At 40.7% G+C, this 25,439-nt stretch overlaps 1 protein-coding gene across 1 annotated transcript in view; it reads left to right on the top strand.

The window, feature by feature from the left end:
- LOC127369687 (microtubule-associated protein 4) overlaps positions 1-25,439 on the top strand; it is a 115,094-nt gene that overhangs the window by 515 nt on the left and 89,140 nt on the right. The gene's annotated exons all lie outside the window — the stretch shown is intronic.

Genomic DNA, 25,439 nt, shown 5'->3' with positions numbered 1-25,439 from the left:
TGAGGCAGCATGGGTGCCCCGGTGAAGTTGCACTGTCACAGCAGACACAGCAAAGTTATGCAAGCTAGCTTGTGTGTGTGTGTGTGTGTGTGTGTGTTTTGGCTCTGTCCATTCATTTACAGTGTGTACAAACGTGTTGTTCTGTGTTTATTCTGTAGTTTAGCTCCACATTTTTAACCCTGTGCATGCATAGACCTCTTCCCTGTTCCATATTAGAATACTGTGACTACTGATGGGTTGGTGGTAGCAGTGCAGTGTGATGGATGTCAGTCTGCCTCTGTTGTTTCAGCCCTTATCGCTGCTTATCATTGGCAGTTTGTAACACTGCTGATACTCAAAGAGATTCCTTTCAGCCGTTCCTTCGATTCCCTCCTAATAAGTGTGTAACTTTGTGGTGTTGCTGCTGGGGCTCAGCGACATGGTTGAAATCTTGACTCCAAGATTAATAAGCACATTTTCTGGTAATGGTATTTATGGAGACAGGGGTAATGTGTGCAAAATCACTTCTTAAATATTCAAAACTGATAAGGCTGAAGGTTCATTGTTGACATTTTGAAATAATAGTTTGACCCCACCCACAGATTCCACACTCATGGCCCATTCATTCACTTTTTGCAGGGCTTTCAGCTGCATCTCATGGTCTTCATGAGGGCATGGACGCTGCTCAGTTAGGATGGATGTTGATTATGGTTGGGTTTGGTTTTTACAGTTCATCATAGCTGATCTGCTGATGAAGAGAATGACTGAAAGCTCTGGAAAGAGCTCATAAGTGTCCCTTGAGTTAACTTTCTTTGTCAGCTCCAGTTCAAAGTGATGAACTGAGACCCTGTTTGTTGGTCTCCATCTAAAACTACCTGCTCACACCTGCACTGGAACATTATAGTACTTATAAGAACTACCAATAGAAAGTGATAACAAAAAGAGGAGTGGCAGCAGAGAGGATTGTCCCTCTCCCTTCCTCCCTCCCTCCCCCCCACCCGTCTCCCTCCCTCTATCCAGATTACTCTCCAATCCTCCCGCAGCCAGATTACTGAGTGGGGAAATAAGAGGTGGGACTGATCTAAGGCCCTGAATTCATTATGGACCTGATCCAATCACATCCCTAAAATGTCCCGTTGCTTGTTGCTTCGCTGTAAGCCCGCCAAAGTGATCAGGTATTAGGCCTGAGGGGTGGACGGTTATCAAACAGGTCGCAGGGGTGGGTCACTGTCGCGCCAGCTCTCCCCAGAGTTGCTGAAATAAACAGCTTCAGTGTTCAGAGCTGAACAGTGTGCAGAGATGAAAGAGCTTTGCCGCTCAGGGAGCAAACCCCACCTGAAAGTTCTGTTTGCCCGTGGCTGGATCTCTGTGACCCAGCTACCCCGCTGTCTTTACTGAGAAAACACAAACTTTAGCAGGAGAGAGGAGCAGATGAAGTCCTGTTCGTCTCCAGAAGTGAAAGTGAAAAGGCCTTTCTCCCAGAGGGATACATACATCAGCTCATATAATTTAATTGTACTGTAATGGCCCGGTGTTTGTTTGTGCTGAGTGAAGTGCAAGGCCACATCATAAATTTCAGTTGTCAGCGCAGTCTTCTCTTCGGTATTGTTTTGTATGATGGAGGCAGTGAGCTGTGTTACACTGGGGGCATGAAGTAGAGAAAGTACCATGAAAAGCATTTACTGTTACTATTTTATAGAAATACCGCAGCAGGACGGGTGCCACCGGGAGCAGATATTTCCAGTGATGAAAACTAAAAAGAGAGGAACATCTGTTTTATTCCCTAACTGTTTTATAAATACATCAGCCGCCTCTTCACATTCTGCTTCAGTACACTGAGACAGTTGTACTCAACCTTTACCGGTGTTTCCTGAGAAGGCCCACTTTAACGCCCAGTCTTGCCAATATCAAATACCACTCTAAGTAGTTTTATAGTTGTGGAGAGTTTGGGATTCTGGGAAATACGCTGCAAGGTGAACTTAACAATAGTCTGCTGCTGAGTCGTGTAGCCAGTGCAACATGCAAACCTTAACTAAAACTATCCGTATTCTGACTGGTTTTGCGTGACATTCAGTAAAGCTGCCAGCTGTGTAACAAATGATCCACCTTCAGCACAAATTGGATAAATGATCAATTAAGTGTGTTTGCCAGAATCTAATGTCAGACATTAACCTTGAAAGGAAAGCGTTGTTTAGGGATCGGTGGGATGGTTGGTCATTTGGTTGCCCATAGAAACCAAAAGTGACAGAAAATACAGAGCGCCTTGAAACAAAATGTTTCCTTCCAATATCCTCTGGTAATGTGCTTCAGTAGGTTGTTTGCATGCACAGAATGCCCATGGTGTCCACGCAGCCACATCCAGAACATTTGTGTCAACAGTGGTGAATGGTTGAGTTTGTATCGTCGCTGTACAGTATTTTAATTTACATTTTAGTTCTTGGATCATCACTGTTGATCTTTGTGTGGAGACACTGCTAGAACATCTGTATGGGAACCACAGCTGCCATACACATCCTTGAACTACAAGTTCAGCAATGGAGATGGGCTGTATTTTCTGTACAAGTGATCCTTCGTGTGTGTATGAAGTTTAGGCTTTAGACATGATGAACTGGTTATATTGTGAGAGGTCAAAGTAAACATGACTGTGTATTAATAAATAAATACTGTGTATTTGAGCCAGTTAGATGAACCTATCGTCTATTTAGTGCTGAGATTCTTTAAAAATGTTTGATACCACACTGTAAAACCAGATAAGTTAATTTAACAAAAAAAAACCACTCCAACTCATTACATTGCAAGATTTAAGTAAAACTAACTCAGTTTTGTTAAAAGTTAAAAAAAACATTCTTGATCAAGTAACGTTAGTAGTTTTAAGTGACACTGACTTAATTATGTGATTTTTATTTGTACTGTGAAAAATACCTAGTAAAACATACTTAATCAAGAAGGTTTTTTTCACTGAAATTGAGTTTGTGTGAGTAAATGTGTAATATATAATTATATTTTAACAATTTCTTTGAGTTAAAAGTACTTATCGCATTACAGTGCAGGACAGTTAAACAATACATTATCCTGACCTCACCTAAAGGAATACAGACATATTTCTATATTTAACAGAATTAATTGAAAGAATGTATTTTCATACCAACAATTGATAATTTCATCCCATTTTTCAAGCAAAAAATGTCTGGTTCCAACTCCTGAAATGTGCAGATTTGCTGCTTTTTAATTTATGATAGTAAATATAAATATAATAATAATAGAAGTATACAAGACTAAGACCAGATTCTGTACTTTTTCTGTAGTTTTGATACTCAGATACTACAGACAGACTCCATGGGGACCAAACAAGTATTGTGATTTGATAACCAGCCCTATATCCAGTGTAGGTTCTCGTTGTCTATAAAAAAAACACTTATTCAAAGCAGTGAATAGCTGGGTAAACCACATGGGAACAATTGGTTTTAACCTTCATAATAAGCAGTAGGAGACAACTGCACATCATCACTTTGCCTTTTGTCATAATAATGCTCCAGCTTTATAGTGGGTCCATTGAGAAGCATTTAATGTAGAATGAAAGTCTTTCATAATAACTATTCTTTTCACTATAAAGTCTGGTGGTTAGTGACTGAAGGTACAAAGGTTGGCACACACCGCTGAAGGGAATAATCTGTTTCTATTATCTATAACTCTCCTGTATGGTGAAGGAATACATGATATGATTTATCTGTGCAGTTACTGGATTGATTTCACTCCTCTGTGTTCCAGTATTTTAGCATTTGAAGGATGATCGCACAGACCAGATGTTTGTATCCTGGCTTTATGCTCTCTAGATTTGAGAGGAATTATTAATACTCTTTTTTTTTTAAATGCTGTTCTGTTTGGCCCAATGCAGTCAGTCTAGAACGTCGTGTTTCCTTTCACTCTGTTTTAAGTTATTCCATCTGTTTTTCCTCAAAAAGCTTGATAGAAACTGTAGAATGACCCATTTCTACTTTCTGTCTCTAAATGTATTTGTTGTTTGATGCCAAAAACAAAAAGGAGATCAGTCCGGTGATTGATTTCTACATACATATTGAATGACCCATTAGCCCTTCAGGAACCGTTTGGCATGTTAGAGCAGCTGCCCATGTACTTTATATTTCTAATTTAGGAGAAAAAAAATCTAACTGACATCTTAAATATGTAACTTTTATGGTAGCTCCATAACTGGATGGTTGTAGGCCATTGGTCTTTTGGCCATGCTCCAGTACATGCACAGTTGGAATGATTAAGCTAGCAGTATATTCAATCTTAAGCCAATATATATATATATATATATATAAGCATAACTGATTGTGAAATACATGTCTTGCAGCATAGAATTAGAAGGGAATTTGTCACATTCATCAAAATGAAAATAAACATACTTTAAGGAAAAGAAACGTAAGGAGAAAGAAATGGAAGAGGGTGAGTCAGGAAATAATGACCATAGTAGGAGGGGAGGGAAGGAAGGGAGGAAGGAAGGGAGGAAGTATTGAAGCGAGCAGACAGGTTCCTAGAGTTACTCAGTCGGAGAGATCTTGAATTCTTCCCAGCCTGTGGAATGCCAATTGACGGGAACTGAGAGCCATTGACTCCCTGCCTTCTCGCCCTCCGCCCAGACACTTAGAAACTAACTGATGGGTAATCTGCTCTGGTTTCCTTCTTTTCTCCTCATGTCTGCTCACCATGACTGTAAGTCATAATTCATCTTAAAATATGTCAGCGTATCTTTACGATTGTATGGTGAAGCTAATTTGGGAGTTTTCCAGGTCATAGAAGAGTCAGGGTTGGAGCCGGGGTGCAGGAAAGCCGATCCCTGCTCCACAGTCAGGGTCGTCCTGACTCGAGCTGAATTCTCTCTTCAGGGTCAGCAGGCTGCTTCATCCCAGCCTCTGTCTAGGAATCAGGAAGCGGAGGAAATCCATCATCCATTTGCTCCTTTGCTGCCAAACAATGATGCTGCTGAGGGCAGTTTAGTCTGGGACAAGAACTGCATTATTGTCCTTACATAATGATGTGTCTTCACTTTTGTCAAAGCTACCCACAAACTCAATAAGTTGTACTTCCTTTACCTCTTTTTGACAGGACTGCTGTCCTTTTCAGTTTGTCCTAACCACTTTATGAACTGAATGCCCATTTCCTGATGCCCCAGCAGCTATCTCATTCGCTGTATTGACACTCCCTAAGTCCCGCCCCTTTCTGCTCTGTGCTCCAATAAGCTTTGGTCAGAACCTCGGTCAACTTTCTCCTTTCCTGTGCTTAGATATGCTATGTGCTAGGCTAATCTATGTTGAAAAGACATTTTGAAGATGGTTAAGGGAAAAAAGTTACATATCCTATCTTAAATTAGCTATTGTTAGCCAAAGGTAAGCTAACTAGCTAACTAATAATGGATATAATTGAGCTAGCATTTTGTGAACATTAGCTTTCCGAACTAGCTAGCAAACCAGTGATGTCGAATAAATAGCTAGTTGGCTAACCTTTTGCTTACATTAGCTTTTCTATTTCCTCATGAGCAAGATGGGCAAGTTGCCTTAATGGTTCAAATGGGCACACACTTTTCTCAAAGGCATTCATGGTGTGAGAAGGACGAGACATGAGAGCTCGAGAGAGAGGTTCAAACCCTGGCCCCAGACCACCACACACCCGGCCAGTCCAAGTGCATGTGCTTGTCAGATTGTCAGTTCCAAAATTCCAAAACCGCTGGAATGCAACCTTCCCTGATCCTGCTTTTGGAAAGGTGTGGGTTTATTAAGATTTACAGTAGCATGCATTTTAAATACTGTTACTTAAGTACACAAGAAAAATGACCATGTGTTTGTATTCAGCCATTCTCCCTGCTCTGTTAGAGAGCAGGGAGAGATGAATATGTTCTTGCTGTGGCCATAGCCTGAAGGGCAGATTGACTGCCATGTAATTAGTGAGCATGTGTACCAGACAGCTTGATTTTATGAAGTGATCGATACTCGATACACAGTGGTAAATAGCGCCAGTACTGCCGGTAATGGTTTCCATCAGTATTGAACCTGCAGTGGATCTGTGAAACATTTTCTGCTCTTTACTGTAAAATCAATCTGTAAAAACTGGTGATTCATTGATGGGTGTATTACAGAACCAATTATTCACTGAACCGGATTAGCTGTGATTCAGCTGTTTTGTACCAAAGAATCAAACCTCAGTGTAGCCCTTTTTGTCTTCTCCACAGTTGTCAGAAGTGTGTAATTAATAAAGAGATATTTATATCGTGAGAATGTGGGCAGATGAGTGTAGTTCAGCCAACGGTCAGAAGAGGCCTGAGACCTGACTTTTGGTTGTTCAGTTCTATCCAAACCCTAAATGGCTCCTGTTAGGAGTTTGTGCTGCTCAGCCTAAAATGATTTATTATATTTTAATGTCTGAGTTTGTTAAGAATTACAGCCAAGTGAATCTATGCACACTTTGTTTTATTATGTATGAAATCCCAAAAACATTTTCATCAGAGAGAGAGAGAGAGAGAAAATGATGCTCTTCTTTTCAGGTTCACCTCTCCAGTTTGGGTGAATTATTTATCACTGATTATTGATTTATTAATAAGTCAATATAGCAGCCATTACATGTTGTGGACAAATGAGGAGCTTTGATTGCTAAGGGAATGCAAAGCAACACAGGGCTTTAACTGTAGACTCTTGTTTTGAATAATCAATTAAATGTTTAGTCTATATCCAGCCCAGTTTCCCAGAGCTCATGGTGATGCCTGAACTGTCCAGAGAAAAGCAGCAAATTCTCATATTTGAGCTTAAACCAGCAAATATTTGGCATGTTCATTTTTGCTTGATAAATGATAAATTGTTTCAAATTGTTGTCAGTAATTTTCCGTAAAATTATTAATTGTGCAGTTGTCTCAGCATAGCAATTAAGCTGTTCTTTTAGATTTTATACGGTTCCTGCCTATCTGTAGAGATTAGCCCTTAATTCAATCATTTGGCTGGTAAAAAGCTGTGGCTGTTTTACTGTTTCTCGTACATCCTCTCCACTCTCCTAGTTGTTGTTTGCTGTGATGGTAGCTTTCCCCCAAGTCAAGACAGATTTTAATTGGTCAGTGGCAAAAATTTGCAGGTCAAAGTTGAACCAGACGTACTTCAACTTGGCGAGAGAATGCACAGATTGTGATTTTGCTGTGAAATGTAGAGTCTGACCTCTGACCATCATATAGACTGGTTGAATGTGTAGTTCATGTTAAACACTCAGTGATACGTGTATCAGCGTGGTCATGCCATGTCAGGGTGAATGATGAGCAACATGTTGAAGCAACCATCAGAACTAGAGTAGCTCCAAAATGTGGTGTTGAGTAATCCCCAAATGATATTAGTAAATCAGGGTCATCTGTGTGTGACAAAGTGCTAGGGACTTTACACAATGTCATTTGTCTGTCTGAACAGTGTGTGCAGACTATAAACAGACACTTTATCATTTAAATCAGGTAAAGAATGATTTGAAATGGTTGGACTTTGTTCTCACAGCGACCCAACAGCCCGTAATATCATTTGGTTATTTCACAGAATAACACAGATGTGTCCATGTGTGTTAGTCTGTGTGAAAGCGTACAGAGATGTATAATGTATGTATGTGTGTGTGTGTGTGTGTGTGTGTGTGTGTGTGTGTGTGTGTGTGTGTGTGTGTGTGATGGGGCTGGAGGGGTGGAGTCTGAGATTGCGTGACACCGGTGGATTGAATGAATGAAATGATGGAGGGATAGAGAGCAGAGAGGAAGAATGGGATGGTACAGAGTGAACCGCTCCCTGTAATCCCCCCTCTCAACAGTAGCAGCTGGACCAGTGTGTCAGCAACCAGGCTTTACCGCTGCCAATCAGCCCTGCTGGGAATTATACAGCAGCCAGGGTGGAGAGGTGGATGTTGCGCAGATAGATGGAGTGGTGGACTGAGGGAGGCGGTCAGGAGGTGTGTTTTAGACAAGGAAAGTCAAGGAGATATATTCTCGGGTTGGTTTGTTCATAAGGTTGTATATTCAACTCCACAAGATGGGAAAGACCTTAAAAAACAGGTAGATGCTTTGTAAGGGGTGATTGCAAGGATGGTGCAATTCTAGCTTAATGCCAAATTCAAAGAATCTTCCAGAAAGGCCTGTCTCGTATGTCATTAAAGGGACAAAATACAAAGAAAAGGACAGCCAAGAGAAAGTAGTTTGAAGGTTTGGAGTATGCTTAAAGAAGAGACAAAAATACAGAAACCCTGCAGAGCAGCAGATACCAACAGGTCTTGTGTCAGTATACAAACACTGAACAGAATGTATGGGCAGAAATAATCAACCGGACCGACCAATCAGCCAAAGGGCTGTGACAAATGGAAAGTCTGAGTACTTTACTTTTTCTAACTATATGGCCACATTCTCAGCAGAATAACCGCTCTTGTTCCTCAGTGCCAGCTGCTTGGTTGAGGTTGAGGTTGAGGTTATGTGTGTGAGCAAGTCAGCATATTTTCCAACACTGTGAAATTCTGGCAGAAAAAGACGTGTTCTGCTTCTGTCACACTTGCTCAGAACCATGTAGCTTGTCAAATGTACCATATCGAAAATGTGCCCACTTGTTTGGACCCATGGCTCTGTGTCAGTCCGAAAAAGAAAAAAAGAGACTCATCAGTGTGAGAAACACCACCGCGCTGGGTCTCCCACTCCTAAGCTAGTAATTACCCCCTGTTTGGGTACAGTCACTAGTGGCAGCAGTTAGTACAGTTAGCATATGCAACAGTGCACCGGTAAGTGAACACGGAGCGTCTCTGCTGCCGGACTGCTGATAGCGCAGCCGAAGAGTTAACTCACAGTTGACGGCAGTAGAGGAAGTTGCCCTGCCTTTCTGTCCGGCACCAAACTGCCCCCCATCTCTATCACTCTTCTTCACTTTCATCACAGTTAGTTTTGTGGTTTGTGATAGCTTTGAGACTTTTGTTTACAGCCTGCCATGCTGTCACTGTGTACAAAGACGCAGCTAAAAAAAAGTGCACAGGTCTGACTTACAAAAATGTGAGTGGATTTGGGGGGTTTTCTCTGCAGATGATTTGATCCAATCACCATCAACTTTTAGGGGGCAGCTCTAATATTTTTATAATATTATGAGTAGGAATTTAGATGTGACTTGGAAAAGAACCCAAATAGCTGTGAACGACATTTAGGAATGTGAAGAATTTAAGTTCATGGTCCAGTGCATGAGTCACAGGGCAGGGAATGACTTTATGTCATATAGAATCCACTATTCCAGCAGACCAAGCTGCAATGTACACACACACACACACACACACACACACACACACTATTGAGTACTCTCTGACATGTCCTAGCCCTAGATGAGTGTGTGCCCACTACCTGTGTGTGACAGTGTTTGTTTTTGGATTAGAGTTTGACCTCCATGTGTCTGTCTGTGAGTGCGTGTGTCCCCCCCGCTGCTTTGCATTCCATTGCGATGTGTTCAGCCTCGCTCTGCAACAATAGGGCATAGTTCCCAAAGAAATACTGTGTGTGTGTGTGTGTGTGTGTGTGTGTGTGTGTGTGTGTGTGTGTGTGTTTTCAGAGTGTGTGTAGGCGAGTACCCGTGGTACATACAGGGGTTTCTTTCAGTCTCTGCGGCTGTGTATCCTTTCCAAAGGAAGGGACAGAGTGAGCAGGACATGATGGAGGGTGTGGACATCACTACCTGTCTGTCTGTCTGTCTGCCTGCCTGCCTGCCTGCCTGCCTGTCTGTCTGTCTGCCTCCCTGTCTGTCTGCACGCTAATGTGCTGCAGTAAGTGCTGAATTATACTAACATGTCCTTAGTCCTGTGTAATTCTATTAGGAACAGAAAACAGCTCACACACACACACACACACACACACACACACACACACACACACACACACACTCTCTCACACACTGGCCCTTTCACTTAGCCCTCAAGCAGGCCCACTGTGAGCCCCATCAAGGCGCTGTTTGCATGTGAGAGCAGTAGGACACACACACACACACACACACACACACACACACACACACACACAGGGCACATATTAACATTAAATAAAGTGGAGCTCTGTGAATGGCAGCAAACATCAAAGACACACTGGCTGTTAGGATCAAACCAGGAGACCACTGGCTTCTTCCCAATATACAGATGTAGCCTCATGTGCAAATACATGTCAGTTTAGGTTTGAAATGGACTCTTTGAATATACTACGTGTTTAACGAACGTCTGCCTCTCATTAATATACACAGCTGACACTGCTGCGATGTCCGCTCAGAGGATGAGCTCCAGAGTCTTTCTCTCCCCTTCTGATTCTATCTGTATGTTTTCACTCTGTCTCTTCATGTATCTCTTATTCTACTCTTCCTTTCTATAGTGCTGCAATCTAACTTTCACACAAGTGTGTCTAAATGTATGCATTGTTTTTACCATCTCCTCATAACAGTTCAGAAAAGATACCATACAGTTTTTGACCCTGTCTTTGTGCAGTAGTTGTTTTCTATTTTACGTTGCTTATTCACTTCATTGTCCACTGGGATGGAAGCCGCGGTAGCAGAGTCAATTCAGACAGGTAAAAGGAGAGAAACATACCGAAGTTGACGGTGGATTGTTGTCAGACCCGGAGTAGACAGTAAGAGGTCTCACTCTGCCACTATTCCCCAGTACCATAAATGTCCCCCAAACAGTCATTCCCTTCTTCTTCTTCTTCTTCTTCTTCTTCTTCTTCTTCTTCTTCTTCTTCTTCTTCTTCTTCTTCTTCTTCTTCTTCTTCTTCTTCTTCTTCTTCTTTGGATTAGACTAGACATATCACTACTGTATTATTTGTTATTAATGTTCCTTTTGAGAGTTATTTATAAAATCTGTATAGTCCAATACTCCAATAGTTTCTACATTTTAGTAAAAACAGTTTCAGGGAATAGCTTTCTCCTTTTGAAGTGAGTAATTGTATTGTAATTTATGATGTATTTTCTTTTTGTTAAAATGGGTTTTTATCCAAAAAAAACCTCTCACACACAAACACAAACACACACACACACACACACACACACACACACACACACACACACACACACACTCGTTTAGTAACCGGTATCAAAGCCAAGGTATCGGTATCAAAGATTTTTGAATGATACCAGCCCTACCATGTCAACCTCCTCCTACTCCTCCGTAACACCATCTATTCTTCCAGGCAGAGGATCAATAGCGCCATCTTTTATTCTCCTATGCTCTCCTTAGCAGTTGGCTAGTTGACAGATTTTGGAGGCCGTCATGGTTTTACATCACCACTGATTAGGAAAGCAGAGCTCTGTGTACTTTTCTCACTCTCTCACACATGCGCGCACACACACACACACGCGAGGCAAACATTCTCAGTGCTTTTGCCAGTTACATGGGAAAGCCCTTACAGACTGACACGGCCTCTGCATTAATCATCTGCATACGGCCTACTGTTCATGATGTACTATAAATGGGATATTGTGCATAAGAGGTATTACATAATGATCTTACATACTCATGCATGCACTCACTCCGTCTGTTGAAAATACCTAAAACTGCATTAGAACGACATAACTATTTACTCAATATACATATGAATTATGACTTTTTATATCACTCTCTGTCCAACACATGCTCATGAGTATATCTTAAAGTCAGACAGAGCCAGTGTATGAAGACACACACACACACACACACACACACACACACACACACACACACACACACACACACACACACACTTTCAGAACTGTGTGTCCTCAGTGCATCATCAGACTATTTTGGTCAAAGTCACACCAGCCTCTGATGGACGTTGCATCCGGAGGAAAGGATTGATGGCAAAGTTAGAATTAAGGTTTTAATTTGTCAAAGCGCTTGTTTGTGTGTGTGTCTGTGTGAGTGTGTCTGTGTGTGTGTGCATGTGTGTGTGTTTGCATTGTGATTGCTATGTAGCAACCCAGCCCAAGATGAACACACAATGAACACGTGAGTTGGTTCCCTATTTTCAATGTCTTACATCAGCCGTAATGTATTACTGACCACAGTGTTGTTGCGTCATCAGCGACTCAATCAGAAACATTTAACCAGTTTGAACATGTAATTGAGTGACTCATCACTTGGTTCATCAGTGTGCTCAGTGACAGATTTCTTTATTTATAGACTTGGGTGTTAACCCATCTAAATGTTTTAATTCCTCTACGTATCTTCCTTTTGCTCACTTTATAAAGTGGATCTGGTATTGGCCAGTGTTTTGGACATGACCAAAACACTGTCTTGACTGTTGGAATTCAATTTTAATGATTTTATAAACCTCCTAATATAATTTTAAATTCTGGGGGAAAAAAACTGCATAAAAGAGATGTATGAACATCTCCTTAATGTGAAATAACAGTCTTAAGTTAGCCAAAATCCCAATAGGTGCCACGCAGTGGTGAAAACTGATTTTAAAGGGGCACCGCAGTGATTTAGAATAGCATTTCCATGCCTGGCTCCAAAAGTGCTGGATCCCACATTTTCTGTTTATCTTAATGCCTATGCTGAGATAACCTTTGTGACATAATCAGAGGTTATTTTTCCAGAAAAAACAAAGTGCATCCAGAGCCACTGAAGAGTACTGTTTTTTGAGTATGAGTTGTGTTCCACATGATGAGTAAATTGATCATTATGTGTAAAATCAGTGTAGGGTCCCTTTAAATTTGGAAAATGCATTAGTGTCGGATTGGCACTCTCAATCAGTATCAGGACAGAAAGGGGGATAAGTGCACCTCTAATTTCAATGATGCTACACCATTCATTAAGGTTTCATGTTGAATGTGTTGTTTTGGAATGGAACAGACAGTAGATTGTCCAGCGGATGTGGGCTTTTAAATATCCGATCAGGAAGATGTCAGGCTCTGAATGGTGGGTGAATACTGCACTGTAGCTGTGCTCAGCAGATCAGTTGCAGATATTTCCTCTGCTTGGTTGGGATATTGGATAATTGCAGTTCTTATAACCATCGTGAGGTACACTCAGTTATTAGACCTCAACTCCCATGTATTAAATGTATATATATATCATATGAAATATATTGATGATTTCATACTATACTAATTGTTTATGATAACCACAAACTTGAGTTCAAAGGTGACTCATTGTCATCACAAGAGTGTGGCAAATAGCTTTTTAAGTAAGATAAATTGTCCCTGGGAAATGTTATTTAACCCATGGCATCAGGGTTTGAGCTGCAGACCGGCCTGTATGTATCGGAATTAGGTCATTATCACACACTGCAGGCCAGAGCATTGTATCACTTACTGCTTTCCCCCACAGCAAGGGCATCGACCAGCCCAGTCAGACAAAGTGAATGTGTTCCGAGCCGAAGGTCAACATTCACACACAGCACTTTGTAGTATAGGTTAGGAAAATACTGTTTGTGCAGATATATTTATGTTCTATTTCTATCATTCTTAAATAGGAGGCATCAAATGTGTGCAGAAAAAGAATTCATAAACTGCGACAATATGCAGACGACACACTGTTTGACCTTTATTAAACTTCCAGTTTAATTATCCCTGAGTACATCATTCACTCTGGGCTTAAGTGCTTTTCTAACTCTTAAAACACCACACACTTTAGCCAGGCTGCCATTAATTTCTATGTAACAAGCTTCCAAAAATGTGTGTGTCCTCTCTGCTCTGACCTCTTTTATGCAGTATGAATATTTTATCAGTGAATCAACCACCACATTCCCCTCTGTATGTGTGGGTTTGTTCAAGGAAATTTAGGAAAGTTCACAGAGAGAGCATGTTTTTATTTGCATATTTATGTGTGTGACTCTTGTCTTTTGTGTCAGCCTGCATGTTGATCTTTTGTGTGTAAGCTCTGTAATTCCCATGTGTAGGAGCAACACTGGTTTTGGTTGTGTAACTGAATGATACTCAGATAAACAATGGCATATGAGGGGCAGCGAGCAAGGACACCATTATCTGTATCTGTATCTGTTCAACCAACTAACCTCTCTGTATTTGTATCAATAATTTTAACCGGCGGGGCTTAAATTGGAAGTGGGTGGGGCAGACTGAATGTTGTTAATTTCAGCCTAAAATTGATATGGGTTGATCATAAGTTGCCATATTTATTAGAAATTATTATTAAAAATTAAATATTTTGGGTGCCCGGTTAGCTCAGTGGGTAGAGCTGGCGACCCATGTACTGAGGCTGAGTCCTTGCTGCAGCGGCCCAGGGTTCGAATCTGACCTGCGGCCCTTTTCTGCGTGTCATCCCCACTCTCTCTACCCCCCTTTCCTGTCAGTCTTCGGCTGTCACTATGAAATAAAGGCAATAAAAAGGCCAAAAAAATAACTTTTTAATATTTTGTTTTTACTAATCAGGAGCAGACAATGTTTGATTCTACAGATGCATGCAGGCAGCCTCAAACAGCAATTAATAAATGTACTCTGTCTTCACGGACGTGTCATCATTCACAATACATTTCTCCCAGCTTTTGTTTTCAAATTTTACTTTTTATATAATTTCAGTCTCATTTCCTACTAGTAAGAAGGTCAACAAATATTTTCTTCATTATAGTTTTCATTGACACAATTAACACTGCTGGGCCATTGGAAAGTCCTCGAGGGGTCTTTTTGAGAGCAGGATGTATGGCTCTGGGGCTAAAATTGGACATAGTTCCCTCCTTTTCAAAATGCAATTAAAGTTTGTACAACAGAAAAGAGCCATTCACTTCTTACATAGCTCTGCAACTGCGCATTCACAGGTGCTGTAGACATTCATGCACACTAACAAGTACACACTTATCCAGTGCCTGAGCATAGTACGCAAAAAGATCACTGAAGTGCACCTGTATACCTCCTGAGACTAATTACAGCACACAGCCTGTCTGTCTGTCTCTCTGTCTCTCTCTCTGTTTCTCTCTCACACACACACACCTACCTCCATGTGACTTTATGCCACTCCCTGTATTCGATTACAAACCCAGAGGCCCATGGGGCTGCTTGTCTTTCTCTCTGTCTTTGCCTCTCTTTCTCTTTCACCAACATCTCATCAGTCATAGTCAGTCACACAGCCTGATGGTGAACATGACACCAGCTTCTTAGATAAACAACTGTGTGTGTGTGTGTGTGTGTGTGTGTGTGTGTGTGTGTGTGTGTAAGAGAGAGAGACAGTCAGGTTCCCATGTGTTCTTACCTCAGTTAGTTGTAAGCTAAAGGGTCAAAATGTGAAATGAGAGAAGTGTGTGTGTTACTTTGTATTGTCAAATGTGCAGAGGTGTCAGAGATCATGTCCCTGTGTGTGTGTGTGTGTGTGTGTGTGTGTGTGTGTGTGTGTGTGTGTGTGGGTTTGGGTGTGATATGCTGTTTTATTTATCAGGAAACATTCCATAATTAAAGGTGTAGCCTTGTTATATGTGCTGAATTAAAGTGATATCTGACTATTAACTGCATATAAATACAGTAAATGTCAATATAAGGTTTCTTTACAAAGTGAACAGTTCTATCTCAACCTTATTGCATGATATTTTACCAGATACCTCATCCAAAAGATTAGTGAGAATACTAAAGAATAGCTTTTGTTGTAGTGCATCCTTTTAGCAATGCTTGACTGGTTGGAAGCAGATCCACATTTCTGTCTTGCAGGTTTCACAGCTCTCTGTAAACAGTGAAACACTGTTCACACAAGCTGTGAATTTGCCGAGGGCTTAGGTGTGATCTCACTACAAAGGTACAGATTATGAGGATGTTTAAATCAAAATAACTCAAGTTTAATGCTTTAAAAGTTAAAGAATTAAATTTAGTGTTGCCAACACTTTTGAAAATAAGCACTGGTGTTAGTTTACTTTGTTACTCGCTCTAAATAATGGATTACATTATTTCATACGTTAGTCTCTAAATTAGTTTTCAAAGTATTCAAACTGATACTGATCAATAATTGAGAGTTAAACAAATCCAACGTAACTAGTGTATTTTATGTGTAAGGCCAATATTCTTTATTTGACATTATAAACAAACATTTTGATAAGAATAACTTAAATTTGTATATTAAAAATGTTTACTAGCACATACTACCTGTATATACTGATATGATGTACACATCTGTGAATATATCAGCCATGCCAATATATCAGTCTGGTTCTATCAAAAAACATATGGGCCAAAACCCCTTCACGTGTTGTTGGTAGCTCTGTGTATGCGTGGGTGTGTGTGTGGGTGTGTGTATTGACAAAGTGCTGTGATTGTGAGGCTTGGTCAAATAGACTGAATGGCCCGTTAGGAATGTCAACGATAGCATCTCTGTTAGATTAGTGTGATGGCAGCTGGACACGGGGACCCCTCAGACCTCAGTTTAGTACACACACATTTTGACAATAGTTACATATCATACAATCAGAAAGTCTAATTTGTGATTGCGTTTGGACCATTTTGCTTGCTGCAGTAGGTAACTTAAAAATAACTTTTTGTCATTATTGCTGATATTTTCACTCTGTCAAAAAATCAGGTTCTTCTGGCTCGTTCTAGCACTGATAACGGCATTTGCAAGAATCCACCGGGCCTGAGCAAAAACAACCAATCAGAGCCGAGAAAGATAGAAAAACTTTTTGGGTTGGAAGCTTGAAGATAGTTGATTGTTGAGTCTCATTCCCAGGGTCCCAAAGCGTCTGTATTTGGCGCTCTGGGAATAAGACTTAACACTCAGCTATATTTCTCGCCTCTGATTGGTTGTCTTTGTTCAGGCCCGGTGGATTCTTGCAAATACCATTAGGAGCACTAGGAGGAGTCAGAGGAACCTGATTTTTTCACAGATTATCTGTCTCATGTACTACTGCCAGGATATGGTGAAAGTTTCAGCAAATATGACAAAAAATATTTTAATAAATATTTCCTACTGCAGCTTTAACATTTAGCACTGCTGTCTGCATGATCCAATAATTCTTAGCACTCACACACTTAGTTTTTATGATATGACACCTTAACATTATGGGATGGAGGATTCCCTGTGGTCGTACTTGGAGTTGTGATTTACAGGGTGTGAACAGGTATCAGATGACAACAGTCTCAAGCCTCCCCGTCCCGCTTCTGCTTTCATGTAAACTGACTGAGGGATGGTCCCGCTGCGTGTGAGTGTGTATGTGAGAAATAGCACTTTTCCTAGAAGCATAAGCATTCTTATAGTCTTACACACACTCACACACACACAGACAGGAGCACTGTGTGCCTTTGAAGCAGAACCCCTCAGGTGTGTGTGTTGATTAATAAGGCAGGGTGTGACCCAGAGGTCCACAGGGTGAGCTGTAACTGGAGCAGAGAAACTGCTCCATGCCTGTACAGGACAAACCGCTAGTACAAGCTAGCTGGGTACTAAGTAGGGCAGTCATGCTGTGTCATGCTAGCTATTAGGAGGATGAGGAGGCATGACAGTCCACAGCAAAGTTGGAAAGGGTTTACATATTAACCCTCTCAAGCAGGGATTCTTTGACACCTGTAGCACGCCGTGTTCAGACAGGAACGGTAGTCGAGGTACAGCAGCTGATCCAGGAAGCTAATGGGAGCAACTGGACTTGTTTGCTGGCTAAGCTAGCTCTAGTTTAGGGCTGCAGCTAACAATGTTTTTCATTATTGATTATTTTCTCGCTTAATTGATTCATTGTTTTGTCAATAAAATGTCCCAAAATAGTAAAAAAATGCCTGTTCTGTTATTATTATATGTTGTTTTGTCCGACAGGGTTACCACGTGTTTGTGAAAACCTAGAGATGATGGAATGGTAACACCTGTTAGCTTGTGATGTTAATGATATGTGCATAATTAACATCTTTCTAGAAGATGAATATTCTGGCTGTGGCAAAGTAATGTAGTCGATTTGCCTGAAACTGCAGCTTGTATGGCTGTTTGTAAGCAGTTGCTGTCCTTTAGTGTTAAGAAAGGTCGTGTTGTGGAAAGGTCCTGGGAAATGATATGTTCAAAAGAGTGGGAACCCTGTCTGACCATCAATCCATAACCCAAATATATTCAGTTTACTATGATGAATGTCGAAGAAAAACATCAAATTGGAAGAAGAAGATGGAACCAGCAAATGTTTGGTATTTTTGCTTAAAGAATAACTATTATTCCATTATCAAAATAGTTCATATTTAGTTTTCTGTCAGTCGTATAATGAACTAATCGCTGCATCTTTACTTTAGTTGTCACTGCTTGGACATTCACGTTGTCCTGCTTAGAGTTACTGATAGTTACTGATGTACGAATGGCTATAGGGGGATTTAGTTACAAGGATTTTACAGTTGAAGCATTTTTTGTGGTAAGAATAGCCTGTGGCTCACATCCTCACTCTACATCATCAAACAGGAAGTACAGCTTGTAGTCTCATATGAAACTATTTGTTTCTGAGCTATTTATATGAGAGCATCCGTATTGGCCTGTTTTTATGTACTTTTATGTACCATTTAGCCATAAATGGATAAACCTGTAAAGAGCATGAACACTAGTTGTGTGAATTGTTGGCCTAACAAAGTGAAATTCAGATTAGATTCAAGGCAGCTATTTTTATTTCTTGAGTTAATGTGATTTTGAAAACTAATAATTAGTCATTAGAATTGTTGGTTCGTTAAATTCATCTGTAATAATTTTTTGATTAGGTGAAATGTATGTTTTAAGAATGATTATTTCTCCTATCTCTTTCAGTATTGTAATATGACCCCAAACACTTAATATTTCCTTTAATATATTTTTGTGTTAACACCAAAGAAAACAGAAGAGAATCCATTGTAAATACTTTTAATGAGGTTAGAGTCAGGGCGCCGTTCTATCCAAGAGAAAAAAACGCTCTAGATTGTAATCGAAACCATCAGGTTGTGTATGAGCAGGTCCTGCCTCTGTGTGTGTGTGTGTGTGTGTGTGTGTGTGTGTGTGTGTGTGTGTGTGTGTGTGTGTGTGTGTGTGTGTGTGTGTGTGTGTGTGTGTGTGTGTGTGTGTGTGTGTGTGAGTGTGTGTGAGAGAGAGGTTGTCTATGAGCAGGTCCTGCGTGTGTGTGTAAGAGAGAGAGAGGTTGTGTATGAGCAGGTCCTGCCAGTGTGTGTGTGTGTGTGTGTGTGTGTGTGTGTGTGTGTGTGTGTGTGTGTGTGTGTGTGTGTGTGTGTGTGTGTGTGAGAGAGAGAGAGAGAGAGGTTGTGTATGAGCAGGTCCTGCCTCTGTGTGAGTGAGGGAGTGAGTGAGAGAGAGAGATAAAAGTCCCTCGTCAGCTGTCTCTGTATATCAGCTAGAACAAAAACAGAAGTGTGGCTGCAGAAAGAAAGAGGAAACGGCCCCAAATACACACAAACGTACACTCAAAATAGAGCTGTGTGCTCTGGGGAAAATGGACATACACACAGTATACCCTCTTCTACATTAAAATGACAGACAGATGAACAGGGTACTGTGGATTTGCATAATGACAATTAATCCAGATTATGTAGTTGTCAGTAAATATTGTGATGATGATCATTAATCATACAAACTTCTATGAACATTTAGATGATTTTAGAACAGTGAGGAATATGTAAATCTGTACATTTCCAGTGCCTCAGTCAGTATTTGGACTCTTCTCTGTGACAGTGACAGTAACAAGAGAAGCCAGTAGCAACAACCACAGAGTCATAAACTCATTCAAGCAGCAGTGCGAGCCAGCTCCCATTCTGTCTCTCTCACACACACATATACACACCCACACACACCCACTTGCATGGTAACTGAGTAAGCTGAGCGTTTGGAGGAAGTGTCCCACCTCTCTTAGAAAGTGACATCAGGGCTGAGCTCTCCACACAGTGGCTGCAGGCCCAGGCACTCAACACTTTGTTTTTCCAGACCATGTTGAGGCTGTCTACTTTAATACATATTGCACACTACTCTCATAGCATCTGTGCGAGTCTTTTTTGTCTACATGGAGTGCTTTGTACAGCTTTATTTAATATCCCATCATGAGCAGCGACAGATAATATGAAGGATGGCGCAAATCCCTTATTATTATGGACTTAAAAATATCTCTTTACTTGTGTTCAAAAAACAACAAGGTCTGTATTTCAAGACATCGACAATATCACTGACGCTCTGAATGTGGTGTCTGTTTTTAAGTAGTTTTCTTTGATTTAATCTTTCATTCTATGTGAATGATTAAATCAAGTTGGCAAGTGAGAAAGGTTTTTATTCTCTCATTTTCAGAAGAATTTGTACTGGTTGCTCTGCAGTGATCTGTCAGGGTCACACCCAGAGAAAGATAACTCCAGATGCAGCCTGATGCTGGTGGAAGTAAGGACTGGAATTCTGTAGCTTGTGCTTTGAATCAGAGCTGTGCAATAAGTCAGTATAATTGCTTATCACTTCATCAGTATTGTGATGGTTCAGTTCAATGGATGGTATCATGTTATCCTTTAACAGGTTGTGTAAATTCATTTTTAGTCAAGAAATTGGAAGAGGGTGACTTTTGCAAAAGATAAAATAATGATTATTGCATTTCTGGAGTTATTTTCATAGTTCTGACTTCCTGGTTCAGTTCTGACCTTCCATACCTGCTCTAGTTGTGCACACAGATAATTATCAGCTGTTGATGTTTCCTGCAAATATAGTGGTTTTGGTAAACTGGCTTAACTGTTGGCTTGTTTAGAACTTGTCTGATTGGCAGCATGATATTTCCTCTATTAACTGATATCATTTTGTTTAGAAAATGTCAGAAGATAGTGAAACATGTCCATCACAAATTCACATATTCAGTGAAAGTGAAAGTTATTAAGTTATGATTTCCTGACAATCAGCTGATTAATCGATTGATGCTTTCAGCTTTACTCACCATGTTCCCAGATTTCAGCAGTAATAACTGATTGGAGTAATGGCCAAAACTACAAAAACGTTGTAATGAACCAGAGTTATCCTTACATAATCAGTCCCTCCTGGAAGTCGCGACCCCTAGAGTTAATGCAAATTCAGCCAATCTCCGTAAATCCAGCGCCACCTTGCAGTTTCGTCCAATCACATCCACAAATCTGACCAATCATTGTAGTTTCCAACGACTTTCATCAATCATAGCAGCAAAACGTTGAGCCATTTGTGACCAAATTACAATTAATTGTATTCACTGGTACAAACTACCTGCAATTTTTAATGGATTATACAAAAAAATACAACTATTTTTGCAATTTCCCCTTTCCCTTAGAAGATTTTTCAATTCAATTTCAATTTTCCAACATCTGGAATGTATATATTCCAAACTTTTACACCTGTCCGATTTCTGCTGACTAATACTGAGATAATGTTAATATCACCTTCTATTCTATTCTTTTTACTGTATGTGTATGCTCACACATCCTCTGTTCATTTTAAAGTTAACTTTCAGCCGTATGGATTCCACCCAGCGTCCAATGGGTGACTTCATATATCTCCCAAGACTCCAGTGAGGTCATCCTTTCCTTCAGTGCTCTGTCCATGTGACCTCACATAATCACAGGGCCACACAGTGGCAATGTAGGGAGCGTAAACTGCCCTGCAGTTGTTTTACAGCCACATCGTCCTTGGACAGTGAACACCCGGTTGCACTTGCCAAACCCTTCAAGTAATAGAGTTACTGTATCCGGAGGCAGGCAAATACAGACATTGAAATTGGCAATTTTCACTTGTGCTGTCTGGTTTTGTTAAAATCTACTGCTCCTAAGAGCAGAGTGGTCTGTCACAGCTTCCCAGCAGCACGAGAAGATCATTTTGGGTTTGACGATGACCGGGCAGCACTTCAGGGACGTGATCTCACTCTCTGCGTGACGCAGGACAAACCTCTCAATTTTCTCTTACTTTTATAGCCATGTTACACCAGGGAAGAGGCATTTGTCTTTTCACATTTCTGAGATAATTATAGTTGCCCTCAGCAGTTACGGCTGCAGTGCCTTGCTCGGAGGCACAGTTAAGAACATGCCAGATATCCCGGCAGCTGGTCTGTATCTGGTTTCAGACCTGCAGCTGGAATGTCTCAGTGTGTGCAGGAATCAAACCAGCAAATGTTTGGGCACAGGATGACCTCTTCGATCTTCACCAGCCTTATTGGACTCGAGCTGTAGAATGTTTCCTGTTGCATGTTTGGCTGAGAAATGATTATGGGTTAATGATTTATGAAAAGTAAACACCTTATCATTCACCCGATACAACCCAGATTGTCATTCACTGTTTAACCAAGATCAGATCCAGGTCATGCAGAGTTTTCTCTTTATAATAAGCATTATTTTTCTACTGAAGAACCAGACATGGCAGTCGTGGATCCACCCCGCCGAAGTGTCCTTTGAGCAAGACACTGCACACGCTCCTAGGCTGCCGACCCCTCAGCTTCCTGGGGATTAATCCAGCACGACATCACATTGTGTTGTCATATATTAAAGGAACAGGAGGAGAAAATACGGAGTGATTTTTGGGATTAGGTCTGCTGTTATGTCATGCATCACCCTGACAGCCGCTATAGGATCTGTGTTGGTGTCCTGCCAAGGTTAAGCTTATGGAAAACCCCACACACACCACTCCTTTCTCCCCGTCTGTCTCTTTCACTCCCTTGTGGACTTACAGATCATCTTAGCGCTGCATCTGCACCTTGTAATTTCTGTTCCTGTAAACTGGCATTGTATGATTAAGGCTAATTGTTTTCTGCACTTATTTTTTGTTGAAGTATTTCAGGTATAAACCGCTTATTACCGTTCCAGTTTCTGCAAGATCTGAGTTTTGTGGTGCAAACACAGCTGTACAGGAACGGTTATCAGATCTAATATTCAGCATTTTTAAGTTTGTTCTAAACTTTTTTTTCATCATTTAAAAACCTTTTTTTACTTTGGTCCCGATGCAGCTGCCTCTCTCTGTCTGGTCACTGTTGTGATCCACACTGAATGCTGCTGTGCCACAGACAGGGAAGTGGAAACCCAGGTATAAAATACTACTTAAATTCACAGTGCAGCAAATGTACTTAGTAACACACAACTTTATTCTAAATGTTGACTGCAAGAATGTTTTACTGCAGATCGGTTCCAAATATCAGTTATCAGTTTTCTTGATTACTAATAATCAATAACTTCTTGGTCGACCCCTAGTTTACAGTAAACGGGGTCCCAGGTTTAGAAAGGGAAGAGAAATACTGGGTGAAAATTCAAATGAACTGCTGATTAAACACCAGAATGTAAGCTTAGAAAATGGTTTTGCAGTGCAGATGGTATCTTAAAACGTTTTTTTTACCATCATAATTATTTTCAAAAATATATAGGATACTAGGCAATATCAAGATCATAACCCTAAAAGCTTGAATTGAGACTTCTACGTTTCAGAGCAGAAGCTGAAGCTGATGAAGCTAATATTAACGTTAGCCTCAGCAGCTATAGTGCAGAGGTGTCGACTGTATCATTAAGTTAGTGGTAGTCACTCCGTTAACAGACTGGATTCAGCCGCAGTTTGTTATTAATACAATAAGTGGTCAATTATATGTTATCAGTAAATAAAAGTGTGTATGCACTGTACATAGACAACTTTTCTCTGACTGACTTCTTTAGGTCATATTATACACGTTGACAGCTATATTTAATGTAATTCATATAATGTAGAAACAAAATGAGTAAATACAGGCTTGTGTAATCAAGAAGAGAAATTGCAACTAGATATTTTTCTTAAATTGTTCAGCCCTAGTTCCTGATATTTCCAGACCTTGTGATCTGTCTAGAATCCTTTTGGCTGCTTTATCCTCCCCATGTGTTCTCATCATGGTGCTTTTGTGTTTACATACAGTAGTGTGGAAGCAGATTAAAAAGAGGCTTAACCTTCACCTCTGCTTTTTTGGCAGCCAGAGGACACACGCCCACTGTCCCATGAGTACACCCATACACACACACACAAGCTTTCACTCACACACACACACACACACACACACACACACACACACACACACACACACACACACACACACACGACTAATCCACACATACATTCACACACTCAAGCATTTGTTAGCAGACTACACAACAGAAACTGCTTCTTCCGTGGATTTCCTTCCTTTGTTGAATCCAGATTATTTCCGAGTGGCCACACCAACCTTATGAGCAGAAGTGGAAAAACAGGAGCTCAGCTGGAACTACGGCACCTCGCTGGGGTCAAAAACTCTTGAGTTTAAGACTTTCTGATCCCGGCATCCCAACCCATCCCACTGTAGGACCCGGGTTAATGAAAAGGTTCTGATCCTGTGGTCATGTGGCGACCCACTGTAGAAATAAACACTGAGGGAGCCGAAAATGAACGCATGGTTCAGTACTATGATAGGCCTCATCTTGTGTTACATCATACATTATCAGTTGGTAGACTGGGTGGCATAGATCACCCAGCTAACTCTGCAGCTGGCACAGATGGCATACTGTATACTAAACACACACACACACACACACACACACACACACACACACACACACACACAGAGGATGATGTGGGGTTAAATATGGAAACTGGGGCAGTGTTTCTGACCAGCATGGCTTTGTGGTTGAGGCAGTAGGCAGCAGTCTTCCTGCGACACACCCTGGTCTCAGTACTGGGGGCTCATTTAGTCTGCTCATACATTGGTACGCCTATGTATAGTTTATTTATATTCCTGCCTCAGGAACCACTCATTGTTACTATATGTAGAGTTTGTAAGCCTGTGTTGTGATTTCCTGATTGATTGGCTGATGAATTGTCTTGATTTCTGCCTGAGGACGGATTCATTTACCAACTGGATGGCTGATCCATGTTTCTGACTGACTGGGTGATCGATTGGTGCAGGGTTTACTCCCTTTTAGCCACAGCTGGTCCAGTATGCAACTTGTACAGTGTGATGTAGAAAGTTGAAGCCACCAGTTCACATCCACTGAGAATGGACTTTACAGTGAAGTAGGAGACAAAACTTAAGAAATGAACATTTGCATTATCAGAGATTCTGGAATTTGTAATGAGATAGAAAGAGTAGATAACTTTTTAAGCATTTGTGGAAATTACTTTAAAAAAACATATCAGAAACACATTATTGTTCCAAGCAGACTATTTCTACATGTCGTAATACATGTCTGGTGTGGATCTGTAATATTTAATGATGGCTTCATTAGTTACTGACTTTTCTTTGACATTTGACATAGAGCAGAAGTAGATTTTCCTGTTTGTCCCTCTTTTAATAGCCTATGAAGAAGGAGAAAGCATTCTACACTTCCCCTTCTGCTTTTATACACCGTCCAGGAAATGCATTTAATGAAAGTAATAAGAAAATAAAAGAATAAGATGGTGTGTTACATACAGAAATAAAAAGGAGTGAAGTACAACCACCAACTGTCTATCACCACATGGATCATAAATGAGCTGCAGCACTGTCTTCACTCCACTTGTAAAAGAACAATTGTCTGAACAACTCTAAACTATAATGCAAATGCTTAAGAGGGGCCTTCCCTTCCCCAACAACA

This window comes from Dicentrarchus labrax, unplaced genomic scaffold, assembly GCF_905237075.1.
Source record: "Dicentrarchus labrax unplaced genomic scaffold, dlabrax2021, whole genome shotgun sequence".
In the NCBI taxonomy this organism is placed as follows: domain Eukaryota; kingdom Metazoa; phylum Chordata; class Actinopteri; family Moronidae; genus Dicentrarchus; species Dicentrarchus labrax.
This window is presented reverse-complemented; position numbering and strand designations above follow the sequence as displayed.